The 21,258-nt window shown below is 43.9% G+C and overlaps 2 long non-coding RNA genes across 2 annotated transcripts; both read left to right on the top strand.

Moving 5' to 3' along the window:
• The first annotated feature begins 10,638 nt into the window (after positions 1-10,638).
• Positions 10,639-12,332, top strand: LOC310842345. Its single transcript, XR_014563082.1, has 2 exons — positions 10,639-10,819; positions 12,013-12,332. It is a non-coding gene; the product is annotated as an uncharacterized lncRNA (long non-coding RNA).
• A 2,220-nt stretch (positions 12,333-14,552) lies between these two features.
• LOC310842333 lies at positions 14,553-16,811 on the top strand. Its single transcript, XR_014563073.1, has 2 exons — positions 14,553-14,749; positions 16,461-16,811. It is a non-coding gene; the product is annotated as an uncharacterized lncRNA (long non-coding RNA).
• The last annotated feature ends 4,447 nt before the right edge of the window (positions 16,812-21,258 follow it).

Below are 21,258 nucleotides of genomic sequence, written 5' to 3'. Positions count from 1 at the left end.
AATTTAAATCCAGACAGTTTACCGAAATCTTCCAAAAGTTCTACTGCTCTGCTGATACTATCTGCTGGGTTCCCTAAGGATAGGACCAGATCATCGGCATAGGCCTTTTATTTATATTCTTTCTCCCCAACTCTTATTCCCCTTACATTTGATGTCTCCCTTATTTTATTTGCAACTGTTTCTAAAACCATAATAAATAACAAGGGTGACAAAGGGCATCCCTGCCTTGTACCTTTCATAATCGGAAAGGGTTTGGACAAATTATTATTAATAATCAGCCTGGCCTGTTGCCCTGAATAAATTGCCTTAATGCCTTTCATATAGGAACCTTCTATTCCTGCCTTCTCCAGTCCCTGTAGTAAAAATTCCCAGGATACGTTATCGAAGGCTTTTTCTGCATCGATAAAGATCAGGGCCGCTGGTACATCTGGCCTCACCTCCAAATACTCAATGATATTTAAAATGTGACGGACATTATCTTTCTGTTGTCTTCCGGGGAGGAATCCTGCTTGGTCTTTATGGATATATTTCTTTAGATGTTTCTTAAGCTTATTTGCCATGATGTATGCAAAGATCTTGTAATCACCATTCAATAATGAAATTGGCCTATAGTTTTTTATATCTGTTTTTTCATTTTCAGTTTTTGGTATTAAAGTAATATATGCTTCTTTCCAAGATCCAGGAATCCTCCCCTCTTGAAAAATATTATTAATGACGTCCGTAAGCACAGGCGCTAGTAGTTCTACCAGCATTTTATAGTATTTTGAGGGCAGACCATCCGGTCCAGGGGCTTTTCCGTTCTTCATCTTACTAATAGCCTCCTTAATCTCATCTACTGTAACCTCCTTATTCAATTGTGCACAGTCCTCTTCTGTAAAATATTTCCCTCCACATTGATCCAGATAATTTTTTATTTCTAAGCTATCCTCTTCTCCTCTTTCGTACAACTTTTCGAAAAAATTGATGAACCTGTTTTCTATTTCACCTGGGTCTTCTATGATGTTATCCTCCACTACTAATTTGTTAATCACATTTTGCTTCTTTCTTTTTCTTAACTGCCATGCAAGTAACTTCCCCATTTTGTTTGCCGATTCGAAATATTTCTGTCTCGTAAATTTAATTCTCCATTCTATCTCTTGATTTAATATAGCTGAATATTGGGACTGCAGCACTTTCGTAGCTCGGTTACTCTCTTCATCTGTCGGATTTATAGTCAATTTTCTTTCACAGTTTCTCAGTTGGGCAAGAATATCTTCCTTCTTTTTTCCCCTTAGCTTCCTTCTATAACTGTTTTGTTGTATTAGGAAGCCCCTTAATACCGCCTTACTGGCATCCCATACTGTCTCTATAGGGGTGTCTTTATTCAAATTTAACTCAAAATAATCTTTCAGGGTACCTTTAGCCTTTTCCACCACTTCTTCAATTTCAAATAAATATTCATTCATCCTCCACCTATACTGTCCTTTTAATTCATTTTTTATTTCCAAAACCAAGGGGCAGTGATCAGAGAGTGTCCTGGGTTGTATTTCACATCTCTTTGCTCTCCACGAAAAAGCCCTTGTCACCCATATCTGATCAATCCTGCCCCAGCTCTGGTGAGGTTCAGAGTAATGGGTGAACTGTTTAGCAGTGGGATTTTTATGCCTCCAAATGTCAATTAGATCTAAATTTTCCTCTAAGTTGCTAAAGGATTTCGGGAGTTTTCCCCGCTTTATTTTCCCCTGTTTTTCACTTCTGTCCATACCCGGAACTGGCACAGCATTCATATCTCCGAGCAGGATTAATTTATAAGGATCAAGTTCCAACAATATACTTTGAAAGTTTCTCAAAAAACTCTGCTCTGTTTGTGTTCGGGGCGTAAACTGTCACTACATTGATCTTTTCCCCCCGGAAGTTTAGTTGGATCCCCAATATTCTGCCTTCCTCGTCTTTACAGATTTGTACAGGCTCCCACTTTTCTTTAACATAAATCGCCACTCCTTTTTTCTTATTTACCCCCGAATTGATAAATTCTACTCCCAGTTTTTTATTCACCAAGATGTGTCTATGTTTCTTGGCTATGTGTGTTTCCTGGAAACAGATTACATCGTATTTCTTGTTTTTCAAAGCTTTCTCAATTTTATTCCTTTTAGCTTTCTCGTTCAACCCGTTCACGTTCCATGATAAACATTTTAAAATATCCGCTATTGTTTACTTTTTGTCGGTTACTTTGCCTCTAACCGAGGTCTCAAATTAAAATCTAACGCCTTTGTTTCCTGGGAGCTCCTCTTACCTCTCTTCTTACCTCTCTCGCCCTCACCTAGCCAGGTCCTTTAGGTATACTGGACTGAGGCCATTTAGGGCTTTAAAGGTCAGCACCAACGCTTTAAATTGTGCTTGGAAATGTACTGGGAGCCAGTGTAGGTCTTTCAAGACCGATGCTATGTGGTCTCGGCAGCTGCTCCAAGTCACCAGTCTAGCTGCCCCATTCTGGATTAGTTGTAGTTTCCCGGTCACCTTCAAAGGTAGCCCCACATAGAGTGCATTGCAGTAGTCCAAGCGAGAGATAACTAGAGCATGCACCACTCTGGCGAGACAGTCCTCAGGCAGGTAGGGTCTCAGCCTGCGTATCAGATGGAGCTGGTAAACAGCCGCCCTGGACACAGAATTGACCTGCCCTTCCATGGACAGCTGTGAGTCCAGAATGATTCCCAGGCTGCGCACCTGGTCCTTCAGGGCCACAGTTACTCCATTCAGGACCAGGTAGTTCTCCACACCTGCCTGTCTCCTGTCCCCTCAAAACAGTACTTCTGTCTTGTCAGGATTCAACCTCAATCTGTTATCCACCATCCATCCTCCACCTGCCTCCAGACACTCACACAGGACCTTCACCGTCTTCACTGGTTCTGATTTGAAAGAGAGGTAGAGCTGGGTGTCATCCACATGCTGATGAACACCCAGCCCAAACCCCCTGAGGATCTCTCCCAGTGGCTGAATGTAGATGTTGAAAAGCATGGGGGATAACACGGGAACCCTGAGGCACCCCACAAGTTAGAGACTAGGGGTCTGAACACTCATACCCCACCACCACTTTCAGAACACGGTCCAGGAGGAAGGAGCGGAACCACTGTATAACACTGCTCCCAGCTCCCAGCCCCTCTAGACCAGTGTTTCCCAACCTTGGGCCTCCAGCTGTTTTTGGACTACAACTCCCATCATTCCTAGCTAGCAAGACCAGTGGTCAGGGATGATGGGAACTGTAGTTCAAAAACAGCTGGAGGCCCAAGGTTGGGAAACACTGCTCTAGACTGTCCAGAAGGATGTTATGGTCGATGGTGTCCTCTGCAAATAAAAAATAAAATAAAAAATACATACACACACACCAGACACACGCATGAATCAAAGAATTGTAAAGTTCGAAGGGACCCCAAGAGTCATATAGTCCAAACCCCTACAACGCAGGATTGGGTTACATCATATGTTTCTTTCTGAATATCTGTCATTGACAGTAATAAAGAGAGTGATTGATGGAATCTGGCCGCATTCTGTAAGCCGTGTAAGCTATTCGGTAAGCTTGGGTGTTGTTAAGTCAATAGATACATAATCACATATTTGAGGTGACAACAAAGAGAATAATAGTTTGGGGAATCAGAATTTCAGGTTCACAAACATTTCATAAAATGCAAAATGAAAGTATTTCAAATGATTTGGATTGTTGAGTGTCAACAGTTGATTTGGCAACAGTCTCTAACACCATTCTTTCCTTTTCCTGGTATAAACTGTATAAATACCAGCAAAGCTTCCATAGATTCTCCACCCTTCTCTTCATTGAGCCTTTTCCTTCCATTAGCATTGTGACTGCAGCCAATCTTCCACCATGAAGATGCTCTACGTTCTCTTTGCTGTTGCCTTCTTGGTCTACCAGGTCCAGGCCAATCCCAAACCACCATCTGAGGATGAAGCCAAGGAGCCTCTTGACCCTGAAATGAAGTTGAAAGACGGTAGGTTGGGCTGAAAATGGTCATTCTTTCATATTGCAGCTTGTGGAGGAATCCTAGAATCACGCTTAGAAGTACAACTCTAGGTTAGCTCAGCCATATTATTGCAGAAAAAGAATTCTTTTGACTTACAAGCTTTAGTTATCATGGACTTTCCAGCCTCATAGGAAGGACCTGGGCAATCTGGTTCATTGTCCAGCTCATCATGATGCATTTACTTCTTACTGAGTTTGATGGGACTTTGTGTTTTAGGAGACTGGAATCCAAATTTGCAGGGCATCCCGTTTTCCATGTTCTCTCTATCCCTCTGTCCCAAACCCTTTCCCTAATCTCAGTGCCATCACTCCTGCCCTAGTTCCTGAGAGGGACATGCGATCACTGTGAGAACAGGATGCTGGACTAGATGGGCATTCCATATGGGCATAATTTATTTAATGGGATGCCTTACTTGCCTTTTTCATAATGACCAAAGGCAAAAATATAAAAATACAGATACAATGGTACCTCGGGTAAAGTGCTTAATTCGTTCTGGAGATCTATTCTTAACCGGAAAGTGTTCTTAACTTGAAGCACCACTTTAGCTAATGGGACCTCCCACTGCTGCTGCGCTGCTGAGTACGATTTCTGTTCTCATCCTGAAGCAAAGTTCTTAACCTGAGGTAATATTTCTGGGTTAGCAGAGTATGTAAACTGAAGCATATGTAACCTGAAGCATATGTAACCCGAGGTACCACTGTAGATATAAATTAGATGTAAAATGTATAACTCGTACAGAGTCTAAAAGCAAATAGTTGAAACCAGCAAGGGCATAAAACAATAAAAGGAAGCAACACACACAACCTCCACAAAAACATATTTAAAAAGCCAGTAGAATATTGATTGAACTGCTCCATTGGTGGTTGGCACCCACTAGAACTGGTAGGGCAGTAGGCAAGGAGGCCAACAATGGTTGAGTTCTACAGGGGCTACAGGAGGAGGAAAGCAACAAGGAGTTTGAAATAAGAAGGCAGGCAATAAGAAGTTCACAAAAGTGGAAAGATAAAGATAAACCAACCAAGGAAGATTGGTTGAATAAACTGACAGGTTATGTTAAGTTTGGCAAGTTTGACAAGAAGAATCAGAGACCAGGAGGAGTCTGTGATTAGAGAGGGGTGGAAGCTTTGTGGTATTTGAAGAAATGTAATAACAGACACAGGTTGGAGCTAGGGATGTGGGTGGCACTGTGGTCTAAACCACTGAGCCTCTTGGGCTTGCCGATCAGAAGGTTGGTGGTTCAAAGCCCCATGATGGGGTGAGCTCCCGTTGCTCGGTCCCTGCTCCTGCCAACCTAGCAGTTCAAAAGCATGCCCCAAAATGCAGGTAGATAAAAAGGTACCACTTCCGTGGGAAGGTAAACAGTGTTTCTGTGCACTGCTCTGGTTTCAATGTTCCGTTGTGCCAGAAGCGGCTTGGTCATGCTGGCCACCTGACCCAGAAAAACTATCTGCGGAGCGGACAAATGCCGGCTGCCTCGGCCTGTAAAGCGAGATGAGCGCCACAACCCCAGAGTCGTCTGAGACTGGACTTAACTGTCAGGGATCCTTTATCTTTACCTTTTAATAACAGATTAATACAGGATTTGAACTGTAATCAGCAGTAAAGCAATGTAGATATTAAGTAGGGATGAAGAAGGATGTTAGGTATAATATGAAGCAGAATAAGGGGAAACAAGGAAACAATGGAGGGTTGGAGGGGAAGTTTGGATTTATTAAAAAATATTGGGTGGAAACCAAATATGTAATTTTTGAAAATCAAAAGAAAATTGTAAAAAAAGGGGGGGCAGGCAGGCAGGCAGATGGAGGCAATCTGAGGTTTGGGAGTGGGGAGTGCCCAGTTTGCCCTAATGGAACAGAACTACTTTCACCATCATGATGTTCTGCCAGCCAGGATCTCCCCTCACATAAACTTAAGTTCATGAGGTCTTTGCTCTTTTCTATGTCTATTGACCCTTGAAGTATTTTCATGAATGTTGCTTTTCTCTTTTATATGCAGACCCTGGGCTGCCCCAGCCAGACGATTCTGCACGACTAACGGCGATCCGCTGCAAAGGCGGCGAAGGGTACTGCCTGCCCCGGGGCTTGTTATGTCACAATTTCTTGGTATTCAAAGAAGTGTTTAACAACTGCCCGTTTTCTGCACATCTGAAGTGCTGCGTGCGCTGATTTCAGATGGCAGAGTCCTGAGAAACCCAGTGGCAGACCTTTCTACAATCACCAGGAAGAATGTGCCACTCCGCTCCTTTCGCAGAAGTTGCTGGTTAATTGATTCCACTCCTTTCACCAAATCATGGGTTAATTCTCTCTCCTTCTTTCAATAAATAGCTCATTAACTGCACATAAACCTGGCTCAGGTGGTTTTTCTCTATGTTTTCTGTTTGCCTACGTGAAAGATTGGGGGATCTGAAATCCTTGCTTATATAATAATAATAATAATAATAATAATAATAAAAAGGATGGCTAAGTTGGGGTAAGAATGTGGGTGGGACTATGGGTTAAACCACAGAGCCTAGGGTTTGCCAATCAGAAGGTCGGTGATTTGAATCCCCATGACTGAGTGAGCTCCCGTTGCTCTGTCCCAGCTCCTGCCAACCTAGCACTTTGAAAGCACACCAAAGTCAAGTAGATAAATAGGCACCGCTCTAGCGGGAAGGTAGACAGTGTTTCTGTGTGCTTCTCTGGTTTGCCAGAAGCGACTTAGTCATGCTGGCCACATGACCCGGAAGCTGTACATCAGCTCTCTCGGCCAGTAAAGTGAGATGAGCGCCTCAACCCCAGAGTCGTCCGCGACTGGAACTAATGGTCAGGGGTCCCTTTACCTTTACCTTTTTAAGTTAGGGCAGGCTTTCCACAAAGCTTGGCTTCTAATGACACAACACTTTGCATGTGTACTCAGGGATCATTGCCATTATGTCTACTGGAGTTTAATCTCAGGACAGTGGGAAAGGAGTACTCAAGTTCATTGGTTGGGTGTTTCCAACCAGCATGGCTAGTGTTCATAGATATTTTCCTCTCTATTTCCTCCCCCGCCTTTCTCTTTTAAGACTCAGGACATTAAATTGATAGTTCATCTTCTGTTTTTTGTGTTACACTCAGGGGGTAAACTACTCCCGAACATGGAGGTTTTAGCTGAAATGACCTTGTCTTGCGGAAGGGGGGGGAGACTTTTATATATAACTGTAGGTACAGGAAAAGGACCCCTGGACGGTTAAGTCGGGTCAAAGGCGACTATGGGGTTGGCGCTCATCTTGCTTTCAGGCCGAGGAAGCCGGCATTTGTCCACAGACAGCTTTCTGGGTCATGTGGCCAGCAGGACTAAATCGCTTCTGCCGCACGGAGCACTGCGACAAGTGCCAGAGAACATGAGTGGTACCTATTTATCTACTTGCACTGGCATGCTTTTTGAACTGCTAGGTTGGCAGGAACTGGGAAAGAGTGATGGGAGCTCACCCCATCGCAGGGATTCAAACTGCCAACCTTCTGATCGGCAAGCCCAAGAGGCTCAGTGGTTTAGACCACAACATCACCTGCGTCCCTATATAACTATAGAGTTGGAAGGGACCCTGAGGATCATCTAGTCCAACCCAACCCCCTACAATGATAAGCAGCTCTCCATTACGGGGATCAAACCTGCAACCTTGGCATTATCAACACCAGACTCTAACCAACTGAGTTTGCACTGAAAGTAAAGAACTTCTGCTTGAACACTCCAGAGACAGGGCTGACTTTCTGAGAATGATGGGTGATGGGGGGGGGGAGAGGGCGGAATTCTCTGATAAATTATGGCTTCACTTCCACACGATCTTGAGTTGGTTTAAGAAGTTTCGCATGCAACCAATGGTATCTAATAGCATGGGAAACAGCCATATTAGAAAAACTAACCAATAAACTGAAACTGACACGCGGAGAAATAGAAGAAGATGCCTTCACCCCAGTGTGGTTCCCCTTTCTCACATACACAGCCCAACAAGACGACAACAAGAATCCCCTGACAGCATACAAATCAATCTGGCTAACCTGATTGAAAAATACACACTCGCACCCCACTCTCACACAAAAACAACTCTCACTACAGCCAACCAAAGACAACTAACCACACCCTAAGCCACACCCAACCTCTCTCACCACCAAGGAAATACAAGAAGTGAATAGTAAGAAACTCATACAAGTAACACTGACACAGCCCCTCACACACACTAAGTAGAATAATAGAAGCATAACCACCTCACCTGCCACTCCCCCTTTTTTTCTTTTTTTTTCTTTTTTCTCTTCTTCTTCTTCCTAACTGCTTAAACCAATTCATAAACCAAGAACGTATCCATTGACCACTAATAATGAAACATGTGTTGCAGATAGTTTCCCACATTTTTATGCTATTTTTGTGATATGAAAATGACATGAGAAAACGTGGTATACTTGTTTGTATGGCATTATTCTTGTTTATAAAACCCAATTTTAAAAAAGAAGAAGTTTCACATGCAGGTGACAGAAGAATAAGTCTTGTCTGTGGTTATACTGCAACCACTAGAAACATCCAAATGGTGCAGAAAAGGAAAGACCTAATGGATCGAATGGTTGGAGCAAATCCCTTTTGAGATTATTATTTTTTTTGCCACATTTGGGAGCTATTCAGCTTAGAAAAAATTGGGGGACTCAGTAGAGGTGTGCAAATTATGCATGGAGTTGAAAAGGTAGAAACGGAGCTGTTTTCGTCCCTCACGTAAGAGCTGATGGGAAAAACCTTTCTCTGTCTGAAGCTCTAGAGAGAGCTGTTGCCAGTCAGAGTAGACAATATTGGGCTAGATAGGCAAAATGCCTCTTACAAGGAAGCTTCCTGTCTGCCTAAAGTTGGGTAAACCTTTAGTCAAAAGCATTTCAAGAGTTTCTGAGTGGGCATTGAGAGCTGCCCTTCAAGAGCATTGGCACATAGTTGACTCAATCCTGCTCCTAATTTTTTGCCAGAAGAAAAAAAATATATTTGAATAAATACCAGGGACTCTGCACACCTTTCCAGAAGTTGTGAGAACCTCTTAGGTTCTTTACTTCCATCAGAAATTGTGGACATATGCAGCTTACCTTTGAGGATGAAAGCCCTTCACCTTGTCTTTACTGTATAGTCCTCTTCTTGGTTCTCCATAGCCCAGCCAGGCTAGATTTGTGGTCTGCAGGTAGACTGAAAAAACAGCACAGATTCCGAGGCTGAGTGTGCTACTTATCAAGCAGATGTTAAGCTGAGGGGTTATTTCAGAACAAAAAGAAAAGGAGTGTTTTTCAGTTAGGAACCGTGGGGGGTGTAAAAATCCTAGAAGGAATCAAATTTAGAAGGAGGGCTGTTGGTAGAGATGGGGGAGAAAGTTGATTCAGTTCACATCTAAAGGCAAATCTATCAATGTTGCACTTTCTGAGGCAATATATTAGCTGAACCATGGCCTACCATCAAAAGCAACACTTGTCTGCATTTTGCAATGCAGTTCTTCAGCTAAGCAAAATGTACCCAAAATGCATATACCAGGGTAAAATGTGCACAGGGATGCATATATTGTTAATATATGAAACTGCATTATCTTAGGGGAAATGGCTTGCCAAAAATGTGTACATTGGGCAAAATTGCATCAAAATACATGTGCATTGGGATAAATTTGTAGCAAGATGCTGATGAATTTTCAGGAGGACTTGCCATTTCACAAAGTGATATGGAAAAGTGGAGAATTACATTCAAGTTTTGGAAAAGAAAAAGAAGAAGAGGAGGAGGAGAAAAACCAGAACGGACAAATTCACCCATCTCTGGTTAAGCTAGGTTCTGGCAATACATTGACAGGAATTTATAGACTCATAAAATCTACCTAACATGGGTCTGTCCAGCTTTTGGTTCATTCATTGGCCAGCTGTTATTAGCTTATGTGAAGACAGAACATAGCTCTCAGGGGTAGCTGAGGCCATGTTACTGCCTGCTGCAATGGACAGGCTGGTGTCCTCTCCATACCAAATGCAGAATCTTACAGGACTAGCACTTGAATCTTACTTAACACTGGCGCTGGGACCACACTAAGCATGAGGCTAACTTAGACTGCTGCTGTCTCTCCCCTGCCAACAGAGGCAGCTGTCCTGTGCTGTCCAATGGGAGAGTTGGCCCTGAAAACATGTCCCGCAGTATTTTGTAGTTTCTCAGGGGGGAAATTGGTTGAAGCTTGATCCATTCATCTTTAGCTGTCAGACTGATGCAATGATTATATGGTGCAAGGCTTATAGCAGGAAACAATACATTCATTCTAACACCCCCAGCTCCACTGATTACAAAAGCCCCACCTTGCTCTTGCCAGTTTCCCCAGTTTCAACTAAAAACATTTGAGGTGCCTTCTGAAAGATGTCCGCAGTTCAGGTATTGGTGAGTCAATTGATGCGGAATTGCCTTCCTAAAGTGAGAACACAGAATCAGCGTTTGAAAGAAGCAGAATGCTAATCCCAGCAATTGTTGGATTAACTGTAAAGTGAAATAATTTCAGGTAGTTTCAACCAATAGTTGGCAATGGATGTTTGATGCTGGCAGCAATCACCCTTCTCCCCGTTTCCTGGTATAAATTGTATAAATACCAGCAGTGCTTCCAGAGATTCTTCATCCTTCTATTTATTGAACCTTTTCCTTCCATTAGTATCGAGGGTGCAGCAAATCTTCAACCATGAAGATGGTTTACGTTCTCTTTACTGTTGCCTTCTTGGTCTTCCAGGTTTGGTCCAATCCCAAACCACCCTCCACGGTTGAAGGGGAAGCCAAGGAGCTTCTCGAGTCTCGTGCTTATAAAGATGACGGTAAGTTGGGTTGAAGAACAACATTTCAATGTATCTATGTGGGGTTCTTGTCTATTAGTTTGGTTGTAAGTTGCCTTGGGTTGTCCCAAGAAAGATGACGTGATGGAGTAATTTAATTAATAAATTAACCCCATGTAGTTACTGAGAGGTGAGAAAGAATTCTAGAATCCCACTTGGATGTGCAATCCTAAATTAGCTCAGAAATGGGGTTGCATAAAGAGAATTCTTTAGACTTACAAGGTCTAGTTGCCATGGTCTTTCCAGCCCCGCAGGAAGGACCTAGGCAAACTGGTTCATTGCCCAGCTGATATTGGGATGAGGGAATGCATTCAGGTTCATTATTTATTGAGTTGGACAGGACTGTGTGTTTTAGGACCTTTTCCCTGATTTTCCTACAATGGCTGGGGTGGGAAGTCCCCCCCCCCCCAGATTCCTTTAGGGGCAATCTGTCAGAAGTTGCATTGTGGCAGTGGCTGAGACTAGACTCAAAAGTGGGTGAGGCATTCCCTCTCTCTGTGACCCCCTTTTCTCTATCTCCCACCCCTTCTCTCTTTCTCTCCTCCACCCTTTCTTTGTTTCACTCCTCACCTGCCAGTTTCTGAGGCCGCTGGACTGCAATTTGCTCACCCCTACTCTAGGGCACGGCTGAAAACCCACCCCCCCCATTCCTTTTTTGGGAGGTGGGGAATTGCTGAAAACAGTTTCTGCTTAAGTTACCCTCAATGTTATCTTCTGTAAGACGTATGACAGGCATAGGCAAACTCAGCCCTCCCGATGTTTTGGGACTACAACTCCCATCATCCCTAGCTAGCAGGACCACTGGTCAGGGATGATGAGAATTATAGTCCCAAAACGTCTGGAGGGCTGAGTTTGCCTATGCCTGAAGTAAGATGTTCAAAGAGGCATGCTGTTTGTGCATCTGCACCTTCATATTTCTCTCTGGGAATTTGTGTGCTTAATGCTGCAGCCCTGCAGCCATTTATCTGGTAATAAGATTCTATTCAGTTTGCACTCCAGCCATTGTTTGAAATTCGCCCCTTCTGGGAATTTTGCAAGGTGGTTCCCAGCTCAATGATGTGTACAAAAATCATATGTATTTTCTACTGAAATCTGCCCTTCAAGAAGTCCTTTGCTCTTTGAGAGCTCTTCAAATATTTTGAAGAATGCTGCCCTTTATTTCTTTTTATATGCAGGCCCTGGACTGAACCCAGAACCAAAGGATTCTTCACGGTTTCAGGTGGTTCTGTGCTCCGACAACGATGGCTATTGCCTGCCACGTGACTTCCAGTGTCACAATGGCTTGGCGTTCAAGGAACCATGGAACGACTGCCCATTTTCTGATGTTCTGAAGTGCTGCGTGCGCTGATGCAAGAGAAGGTGGAATCCCGAGAAACCCCCGGCAGAAGTTTCTGTAAGCACGAGGAAGAAGGAGGAACTCACTCTGAATAAATCATGGGTTAATTGATTCCAATCCTTTCAGCATCTTTCATCTTTCAATAAACAACGTATTCACGGAACATACAGCCTCCTCAAATTGTTTTTCTTTATGTTTCCAGTCTAAAAGGTGAAGGTAAAGGGACCCCTGACCATTCGGTTCAGTCGTGACCGACTCTGGGGTTGCGATGCTCATCTCGCTTTATTGGCCGAGGGAGCCGGCGTACAGCTTCCGGGTCATGTGGCAAGCATGACTAAGCCGCTTCTGGCGAACCAGAGCAGCACACGGAAATGCTGTTTACCTTCCCACCGGAGCTGTACCTATTTATCTACTTGCACTTTGATGTGCTGTTGAACTGCTAGGTTGGCAGGAGCAGGGACTGAGCAATGGGAGCTCACCCCGTCACGGGGATTCTAACCACCAACCTTCTGATCGGCAAGTCCTAGCCTCTGTGGTTTAACCCACAGCGCCACCCGTGTCCCGCGTCTCCACTCTAGATCCCTGTATATGCAGCTACTGTGCTCCTTTCCCCCCAGTTTGTTGGTGTGCACCATAAAATTGCACCACGCTGCAGTGAAAGTGTGCTTCTTTCCTTGCATTAATCTGAACTTATGAGAAAGCTTCCCTGCCAATGCAGCTTGGCATCATTTGGCATCTTATAAAGCTAATATAGCCTCTTGAAGCTTTGCACAGATAGACTGTTTCCCACTGAATGCCAAGGGTTTCCGAGAAAGTAACAGGCATGCATATGTGTGCATGTGCCTGCTTAATCCCTTCATTTCCCATTTCACACATCACAATGAAACCAGGTGAAATGCTCTCTTTGCAGGACTGGAGGCTGTGGAAAGCAAAGAAACTGATTCCTGTACTGCATGGGGCTGGATTACTATGATTCCAGGAATATAACCCTTGATTGATTGCTGGCAAGGAGGGAGGCTTCTTACCTCTCTTGCCCTCACCTAGCCAGGTCCTTCAGGTATACTGGACCGAGGCCATTTAGGGCTTTAAAGGTCGGCACCAATGCTTTGAATTGTGCTTGGAAATATACTGGGAGCCAGTGTAGGTCTTTCAAGACCGATGCTATGTGGTCTCGGCAGCCGCTCCAAGTCACCAGTCTAGCTGCCCCATTCTGGATTAGTTGTAGTTTCCCGGTCATCTTCAAAGGTAGCCCCACATAGAGTGCATTGCAGTAGTCAAAGCGAGATTTAACTAGAGCATGCACCACTCTGGTGAGACAGTGTGCGGGCAGATAGGGTCTCAGCCTGTGTATCAGATGGAGCTGGTAAACAGCCGCCCTGGACATAGAATTGACCTGCGCTTCCATGGACAGCTGTGAGTCCAGAATGATTCCCAGGCTGCGCACCTGGTCCTTCAGGGCCACAGTTACTCCATTCAGGACCAGGGAGTCCTCCACACCTGCCCACCTCCTGTCCCCCCAAAACAGTACTTCTGTCTTGTCAGGATTCAACCTCAATCTGTTATTCGCCATCCATCCTCCAACCGCCTCCAGACACTCACACAGGACCTTCACCGTCTTCACTGGTTCTGATTTGAAAGAGAGGTAGAGCTGGGTGTCATCCGCATACTGATGAACACCCAGCCCAGCCCCCTGATGATCTCTCCCAGTGGCTGAATGTAGATGTTGAAAAGCATGGGGGATAGTACGGAACCCTGAGGCACCCCACAAGTGAGAGCCCAGGGGTCTGAAGACTCATCCCCCAACACCACTTTCAGAACACAGTCCAGGAGGAAGGAGCGGAACCACTGTATAACACTGCTCCCAGCTCCCAGCCCCTCTAGACTGTCCAGAAGGATGTTATGGTCGATGGTGTCCTCTGCAAATAAAAAATATAATAAAAAATACATACACACATACCACACACACACATGAATCACAGAATTGTAAAGTTGGAAGGTACCCCAAGAGTCATCTATTCCAAGCTCCTACAGTGCAGGACTGGGTTACATCATATGTTTCTTTTTGAATATCTGTCATTGAAAATAATAAAGAGAGTGATTGATTGAATCTGGCCGCATTCTGTAAGGCCTGTAAGGTATTCTGTAAGCTTGTAAAGTTGTAAAGTCAATAGATACATAATCACATATTTGAGGTGACAACAAAGAGAATAATAGTTTGGGGAATCAGAATTTCAGGTTCACAAACATTTCATAAAATGCAAAATGAAAGTATTTCAAATGATTTGGATTGTTGAGTGTCAACAGTTGATTTGGCAACAGTCTCTAACACCATTCTGCCCTTTTCCTGGTATAAACCGTATAAATACCAGCAAAGCTTCCATAGATTCTCCACCCTTCTCTTCATTGAGCCTATTCCTTCCATTAGCATTGTGACTTCAGCCAATCTTCCACCATGAAGATGCTCTACGTTCTCTTTGCTGTTGCCTTCTTGGTCTACCAGGTCCAGGCCAATCCCAAACCACCATCTGAGGATGAAGCCAAGGAGCCTCTTGACCCTGAAATGAAGTTGAAAGAGGGTAAGTTGGGCTGAAAATGGTCATTCTTTCATATTGCAGTTGGTGGAGGAATCCTAGAATCACGCTTAGAAGCACAACTCAAGGTTAGCTCAGCCATATTATTGCAGAAAGAGAATTCTTTTGACTTACAAGCTTTAGTTATCATGGACATTCCAGCCTCATAGGATGGACCTGGGCAATCTGGTTCATTGTCCAGCTCATCATGATGCATTTACTTCTTACTGAGTTTGATGGGACTTTGTGTTTTAGGACTTTCTTCTTGACCTTCCTTCAGAAGTTGGGATGGGTTGTTCCCCCCCCCCCCAGAATCCCTCAGAAGCAATCTGTCAGGAGCTTCTTTGTGTCAGTGGCTGAGACTGGAATCCAAATTTGCAGGGCATCCCTTTTTCCATGTCCTCTCTCTCCCTCTCTCCCAAACCATTTCCCTAATCTTAGTGCCATCACTCCTACCCTAGTTCCTGAGAGGGACATGTGATCACTGTGAGAACAGGATGCTGGACTAGATGGGCCACTGGCCTGATCCTGCATGTACTTATTCTTTTCTTTATATGCAAATTGAAACATATCCATCATTTGAAATTCAGCCTTTTATGAATTTTTCAAGGTGGTTCCCCTAGACAAATAATGTTACAAAGATGCATATCTTAGTGGAAAGTGTGTCATGTTTATAGCAAATAGCATTCAATATGGGCATAATTTATTTAATGGGATGCCTTACTCGCCTTTTTCATAATGACCAAAGGCAAAATATAAAATTACAAATAGGTATGAAATAGATGTAAAATGTATAAGTTGCACAGAGTCTAAAACCAAATAGTTGACACCAGCAAGGGCATAAAACAATAAAAGGAAGCAAACCACCCCCCCCCCCAAGAAATATTGACAAAGCCAGTAGAATATTGATGGAACTGCTCCATTGGTGGTTGCACTAGAACTGGTAGGGCAGAAGGCAAGGAGGCCAACAGTGGTTGGTCATGTCCCCCTCGTTCCCTCTGTTGAGTTCTACAGGGACTACAGGAGAAGGAAAGTAACAGGTAGTTTGACATAAGAAGGCAAGCAAAAAAAAGTTCACAAAAGTGGAAAGATAAAGGTAAACCAACCAAGGATGATTGGTTGAATAAATAGACAGACTATGTGGAGTTGGCAAATTTGACAACAAGAATCAGAGACTATGAGGAGTCTGTGATAAGAGAGGGGTGGGAGCTTTGTGCTATTTGAAAAAATGTAATAACAAACGCGGGTGGCGCTAGGGATGCGGGTGGTGCTGTGGTCTGTCAGGGGTCCTTTACCTTTACATATACCTTTTAATAACAGATTAATAAATAAGTAGGATTTGTAAAGCAATGTAGATATTAAGCAAGGATGAAGAAGGATTTTAGGTGTAATATGCAGCAGGATAAGGGGAAACAAGGAAACCATGGAGGGTTGGAGGGGAAGTTCAAACTTCTTAAAAAGTATTGCGGGAAACCAAATATGTAATTAACTTTTGAAAATCAAAAGAAAATGGTAAAAAAGGGGGGCAGGCAGGCAGATGGAGGCAATCTGAGGTTTTGCAGTGGGGAGTGCCCAGTTTGCCCTAGTGGAACAGAACTACTTTCACCATCAGGATCTACCCTCACATAAACGTAGGTTCCTGAGGTCTTTGCTCTTTTCTATGTCTGTTGACCCTTGAAGTATTTTCACGAGTGCTCCTTTTCTCTTTTATATGCAGACCCTGGGCTGATGCCCCCGCCAGATGATTCTGAACGACTTAAGGTGGTCCTGTGCCAAGGCTTCGATGGATACTGCCTGCCCCGGGGCTTCTCATGTCACGGTTTCTTGGTATTCAAAGAACGGTATAACGACTGCCCGTTTTCTGAAGTGCTGAAGTGCTGCGTGCGCTGATGTCAGATGGCAGAGTCCTGAGAAACCCAGTGGCAGACCTTTCTACAATCACCAGGAAGAATGTGCCACTCCACTGCTTTCGCAGAAGTTGCTGGTTAACTGATTCCACTCCTTTCACCAAATCATGGGTTAATTCTCTCTCCTTCTTTCAATAAACGACTCATTAACTGCACATAAACCTGGCTCAGTTGGTTTTTCTCTATGTTTTCTGTTTGCCTACGTGAAAGATTGGGGAATCTGAAATCCTTGCTTATTTAATAATAATAATAATAATAATAATAATAATAATAATAATGGATGGCTAAGTTGGGGCAAGGGATGTGGGTGGCACTGCGGGTTAAACCACAGAGCCTAGGGCTTGCTGATCAGAAGGTCGGCAGTTCGAATCCCCGTGACCGGGTGAGCTCCCGTTGCTTGGTCCCTGTTCCTGCCAACCTAGCAGTTCGAAAGCACATCAAAGTCAAGTACATAAATAGGTACTGCTCTGGCGGGAAGGCAAACGGCATTTCCGTGCACTGCTCTGGTTTGCCAGAAGCATGACCTTGTCTTGGGGAAGGAGGGAGTTTTTTTGTATATAACTGAAGGTAAAGGTAACTGTAGGTAAACCAACTGAGTTTGCACTGAAAGTAAAGAACTTCTGCTTGAACACTCCAGAGACGGCGTTGACTTTTTGAGAATGATGGGTGATGGGGGGGGCGCAATTCGACTTCCTGTTTTCTGATGTTCTGAAGTGCGCTGATGCAAGATTAGGTGGAATCCTGAAAAAAAACCACCAGAAATTTCTGCAAGCAGGAGGAAGAATGAGGAACTCACTTTGAATAAATCATGGGTTAATTGATTCCAATCCTTTCAGCGAACCATTGGTTAATTTGTCCCCCATCTTTCAATAAACAACCTCTTAACAGAACACACAGCCTCCTCAAATTGTTTTTCTTTATGTTTCCAGTCTAGATCCCTGTATATGCAGCTACTGTGCTCCTTTCCCCCCAGTTTGTTGGTGTGAATGATAAAATTGCACCATGCTGCGGTGAAAATGTGCTTCTTTCCTTGCATTAAACTGAATTTATGAGAAAACGTCCCTACCAATGCTGCTTGGCATCATTTGGCACATTATAAGACTAATATAAGCTTTGCACAGATATCCTGTTTCCCACTGAATGCCAAGAGTTTCCGAGAAAGTAACAGGCATGCATATGTGTGCATGTGCCTGCTTAATCCCTTCGTTTCCCATTTCCCAAATCACAATGAAACCAGACAAAATGTTCTCCTTGGAGGACTGGAGGCTGTGGAAAGCAAAGAAACTGATTCCTGTACTGCAGGGGGCTGGATTAGGTGACCCTGGGGTTCCTTCCAGCTCTAGGACTCTATGATTCTAGGAACAGAACCCTTGATTGATTCCTATCAGGGAGGGAGGGTCCTTACCTCTCTCGCCCTGACCTTTTGTCACCCCCCCAGGCAAGACACTTGGGGTGGACCACACCCCCACACCCCACTAGCGACGCTCCTGAGGGTATGGAGTTATCTGACTCTCAAGCTGTCTGAAGGGTTTTTACAAATGTTTAATGTTTTATTACGCTTTTATATATGTTGGGAGCTGCCCAGAGTGGATGCACACTTCTTCAGATACCCTTCTTCAGATTCTGTTTCAGTGTATCTGAAGAAGTTTGTATGCACACGAAAAGCTTATACCCAGAACAAACATAGTTGGTCTCTAAGGTGCTACTGGACAATTTTTTAATTTATTTCGACTGTGTCAGACCAACATGACTACCTACCTGATTCCTTATTGATGATTTTAGTGTTTTATCTTTTTCATAAGCCACTTTGAATTCTTTTTTTTAAAAAAAAAAAAAAGCAATAGAGCAGTGAATAAATTTCATGAAATAAATTAATAAATGTTCTGGGTTATGTTCAGAATTTTATTTGTGTTCAAAGTTCTTTGTATGTTTCTACGGAGAAAAAGATTTATATGTATATTGCACACATGCCTACACACAAACTGGGATGGAAACTCCGGAATGTAAATATGAGTAGCCTTTATCGGGCCAAGTGTTAACAGGTGTTAAATTAGCACGATGATAATAAAACAATATTATCTGCAATAAAGCAGGTCTTATCTTGTGTGCTTTGGCTCAGCAGAGAAATGCTGTGTGCAATTTGTGATATTTTAGCCCCACTGCTTGCATTTTATTCTATTTTTTAAAGGGACACAGTGTTTGTAATACACAGCTTCCTATCTTACATTAGGCAATCGTTTTAGAAAGGTGAGTGTGACATCAGAGGATACAGGGAGGAATTCAGCACCACATCAAGGCAATCCTAAGCATTTGAGCTTGCCAGGTGGAATGGTTCCCCCCCTCTCCTACCCCTGTGTGCCATTCTGGGAGTTCACCCATACCCACAAGCCATTGGGGGGGCGTGGGGGTGTTTGAGGGAAGGAGGGGGTGCGAAGCCCCGTTGCACAAGCGGAAATGCAAAGCTTATTTGCCAGGAATGGAAACTTGTGTGTGGGGCACAGAGTCAGAAGGGCTTAAATGCCCAGCACCTTTTGAGCAAAGCACCATTAGCAGAAGTAGCAAAAAGCTCAGATCGGGCAGGAACAAGATGACTTCAGCAATCCCTCCCCAAAGGGGAATTGGAGAGCCCTGGTAAAATTCCTTCATGAGATTAGAAGCTGGATCTTCCAGTCACACACACACACAAAAAAACTCCACCTTCCTTCACTTCTGTTAGAATGCCTGCTCCATGATTGCAGTCATGGGATTATTGTCTATCACATGACGGTATATGTTTTGACTCCACAGAGTGGGAAGTGATGGAGACAGGATGTTTGTGTTACTGTGTTCCGTGAAGTGGGACTATTGTCCTTTGTTCTTTTTCTCTTTGCTGTCTGATGCTAGACAGAGAGGGAGCCATGTTGCAGTGCTCTGTGTGTCTTTATATGTAAATAAAGTAGATTAGCCAAAATGCTGAGTTCCTGAGGTCTGTTAAGCAAACTGTGCAAACTCTGCGGATCCCTAAGTGTGCTGGTGTCTGTTGGCATTGGTCACTATGATGTTTGGGCTGAAGAAAGCTTTTGAAGCTCCCAAACGATCAACCAGGAGGGAGAGAACTTGCCAGTTGGGCATGTGTCTCTGCCAGGGTTCTACTCGAGTGTAGGCTGAGCTCCTGACAACTTTCACCCCCACTACCTGCATTTGATCCTTATAGAATCGTAGAAACTAAAATCTAAAAAAAATGTGGTATAAACACCAACAACTGGGAAACACTGGCCTGCAAGCGCTCCACTTGGAGAACACCCTTTCCAAAAGGTGTCATGGGCTTTGAAGATGCTCAAACTCAGGATGAAAGGGAGAAATGTGCTAAGAGGAAGACATGCTTGGCAAACCTTCACCATGATCAATTCCCACCTGGAAACCAATGTTCCCACTGTGGAAGGATGTGTGGGTCCAGAATTGGCCTCCACAGTCACTTACGGACTCACTGTTAAAACCGTGTTTATGGAAGACAAACCTACTCGGCTATGAGTGATCGCCAAATAAGTGCTGGCCCCCGCAGTGTGGCGCCCAGTGCCAGCCACATTTTGTTACGTTTGTTGACTGAACTAAAAAGTTTCGTGAGCCTAATTTATTTATTTATTTTTTGTCATTTTGTCACCCCCCCACCCCGTGATGACACTTGCGGCAGCCCGCACCCCCCTTCCTCCACTAGTAGAGTGTCTGTTGTGCTGGTGTCTGTTGGCATCGGTTGCTGTGATGTTTGGGCTGAAGAAAGCTTTTGAAGCTCCCAAACGATTGACCAGGAGGGAGAGAACTTGCCAGTTGGGCATGTGTCTCTGCCAGGGTTCTACTCGAGTGTAGGCTGAGCTCCTGACAACTTTCACCCCCACAACCTGGGTTTTATCCTTGTAGAATTGTAGTGTCAGAAGGGACCCCGAGGGTCAGCTAGTCCCACCCCCTGCAGTGCAGGAATCTCAGCTGAAGCATCCATGACAGGTGGCCATCCAACCTCTGCTTAAAAACATTGAAGGAAGGAGGGTCCACTACCTCCCAAGGGAGACCGTTCCACTGTTGAACTGCTCTTGCTCTCAGAAATAATGCTTAGTTGAGTTCTCTTGTCTTGTGACTTGAAGGCATTGGGTTGAGTCCTACCATGTTTTATTTTATGATATAGTGGTATAGAAACACCTAAACAAACATTTTTAAAGATGTGTATTTTAATGAGGGGAATATTATGAGTCATGAGAGTTGGGAAGAGCGTATGAATTCAACAGTGCTTAGTTTATTTTTTCGTTGCTTTTTTTTCTCGTTGTTAAGATTGCTTTATTGGTTATGAATGACTTCATGCGCAGAAGCGGCTAAATTCAACGTGTGCATGCGCAGACGTGCCATCGCTAGCTACGTTTGCTTCAAGATGCGAACGGGGCTCCGGCATGGATCCCGTTCGCATCCAGAGGTACCACTGTATAATAAATCAAATCAAGAAATCAGTGACTGTTTCAGATAATTGGGGGCACGGGGGGAGTTTGTAGTAGTAGTTACAGCAACAGTGGTAGTTTAGTGCTAGTGATAACTAGAAGTGATCAAATGCTTTGAGGAAGAATAAAATACTAGATAGACACTGAA

The sequence above is a fragment of the Podarcis gaigeae genome (assembly GCF_964106915.1).
Source record: "Podarcis gaigeae genome assembly, chromosome: 3".
In the NCBI taxonomy this organism is placed as follows: domain Eukaryota; kingdom Metazoa; phylum Chordata; class Lepidosauria; order Squamata; family Lacertidae; genus Podarcis; species Podarcis gaigeae.
The sequence above is the reverse complement of the archived record's forward strand: the minus strand, read 5'-3'. Positions and strand labels throughout refer to the sequence as shown.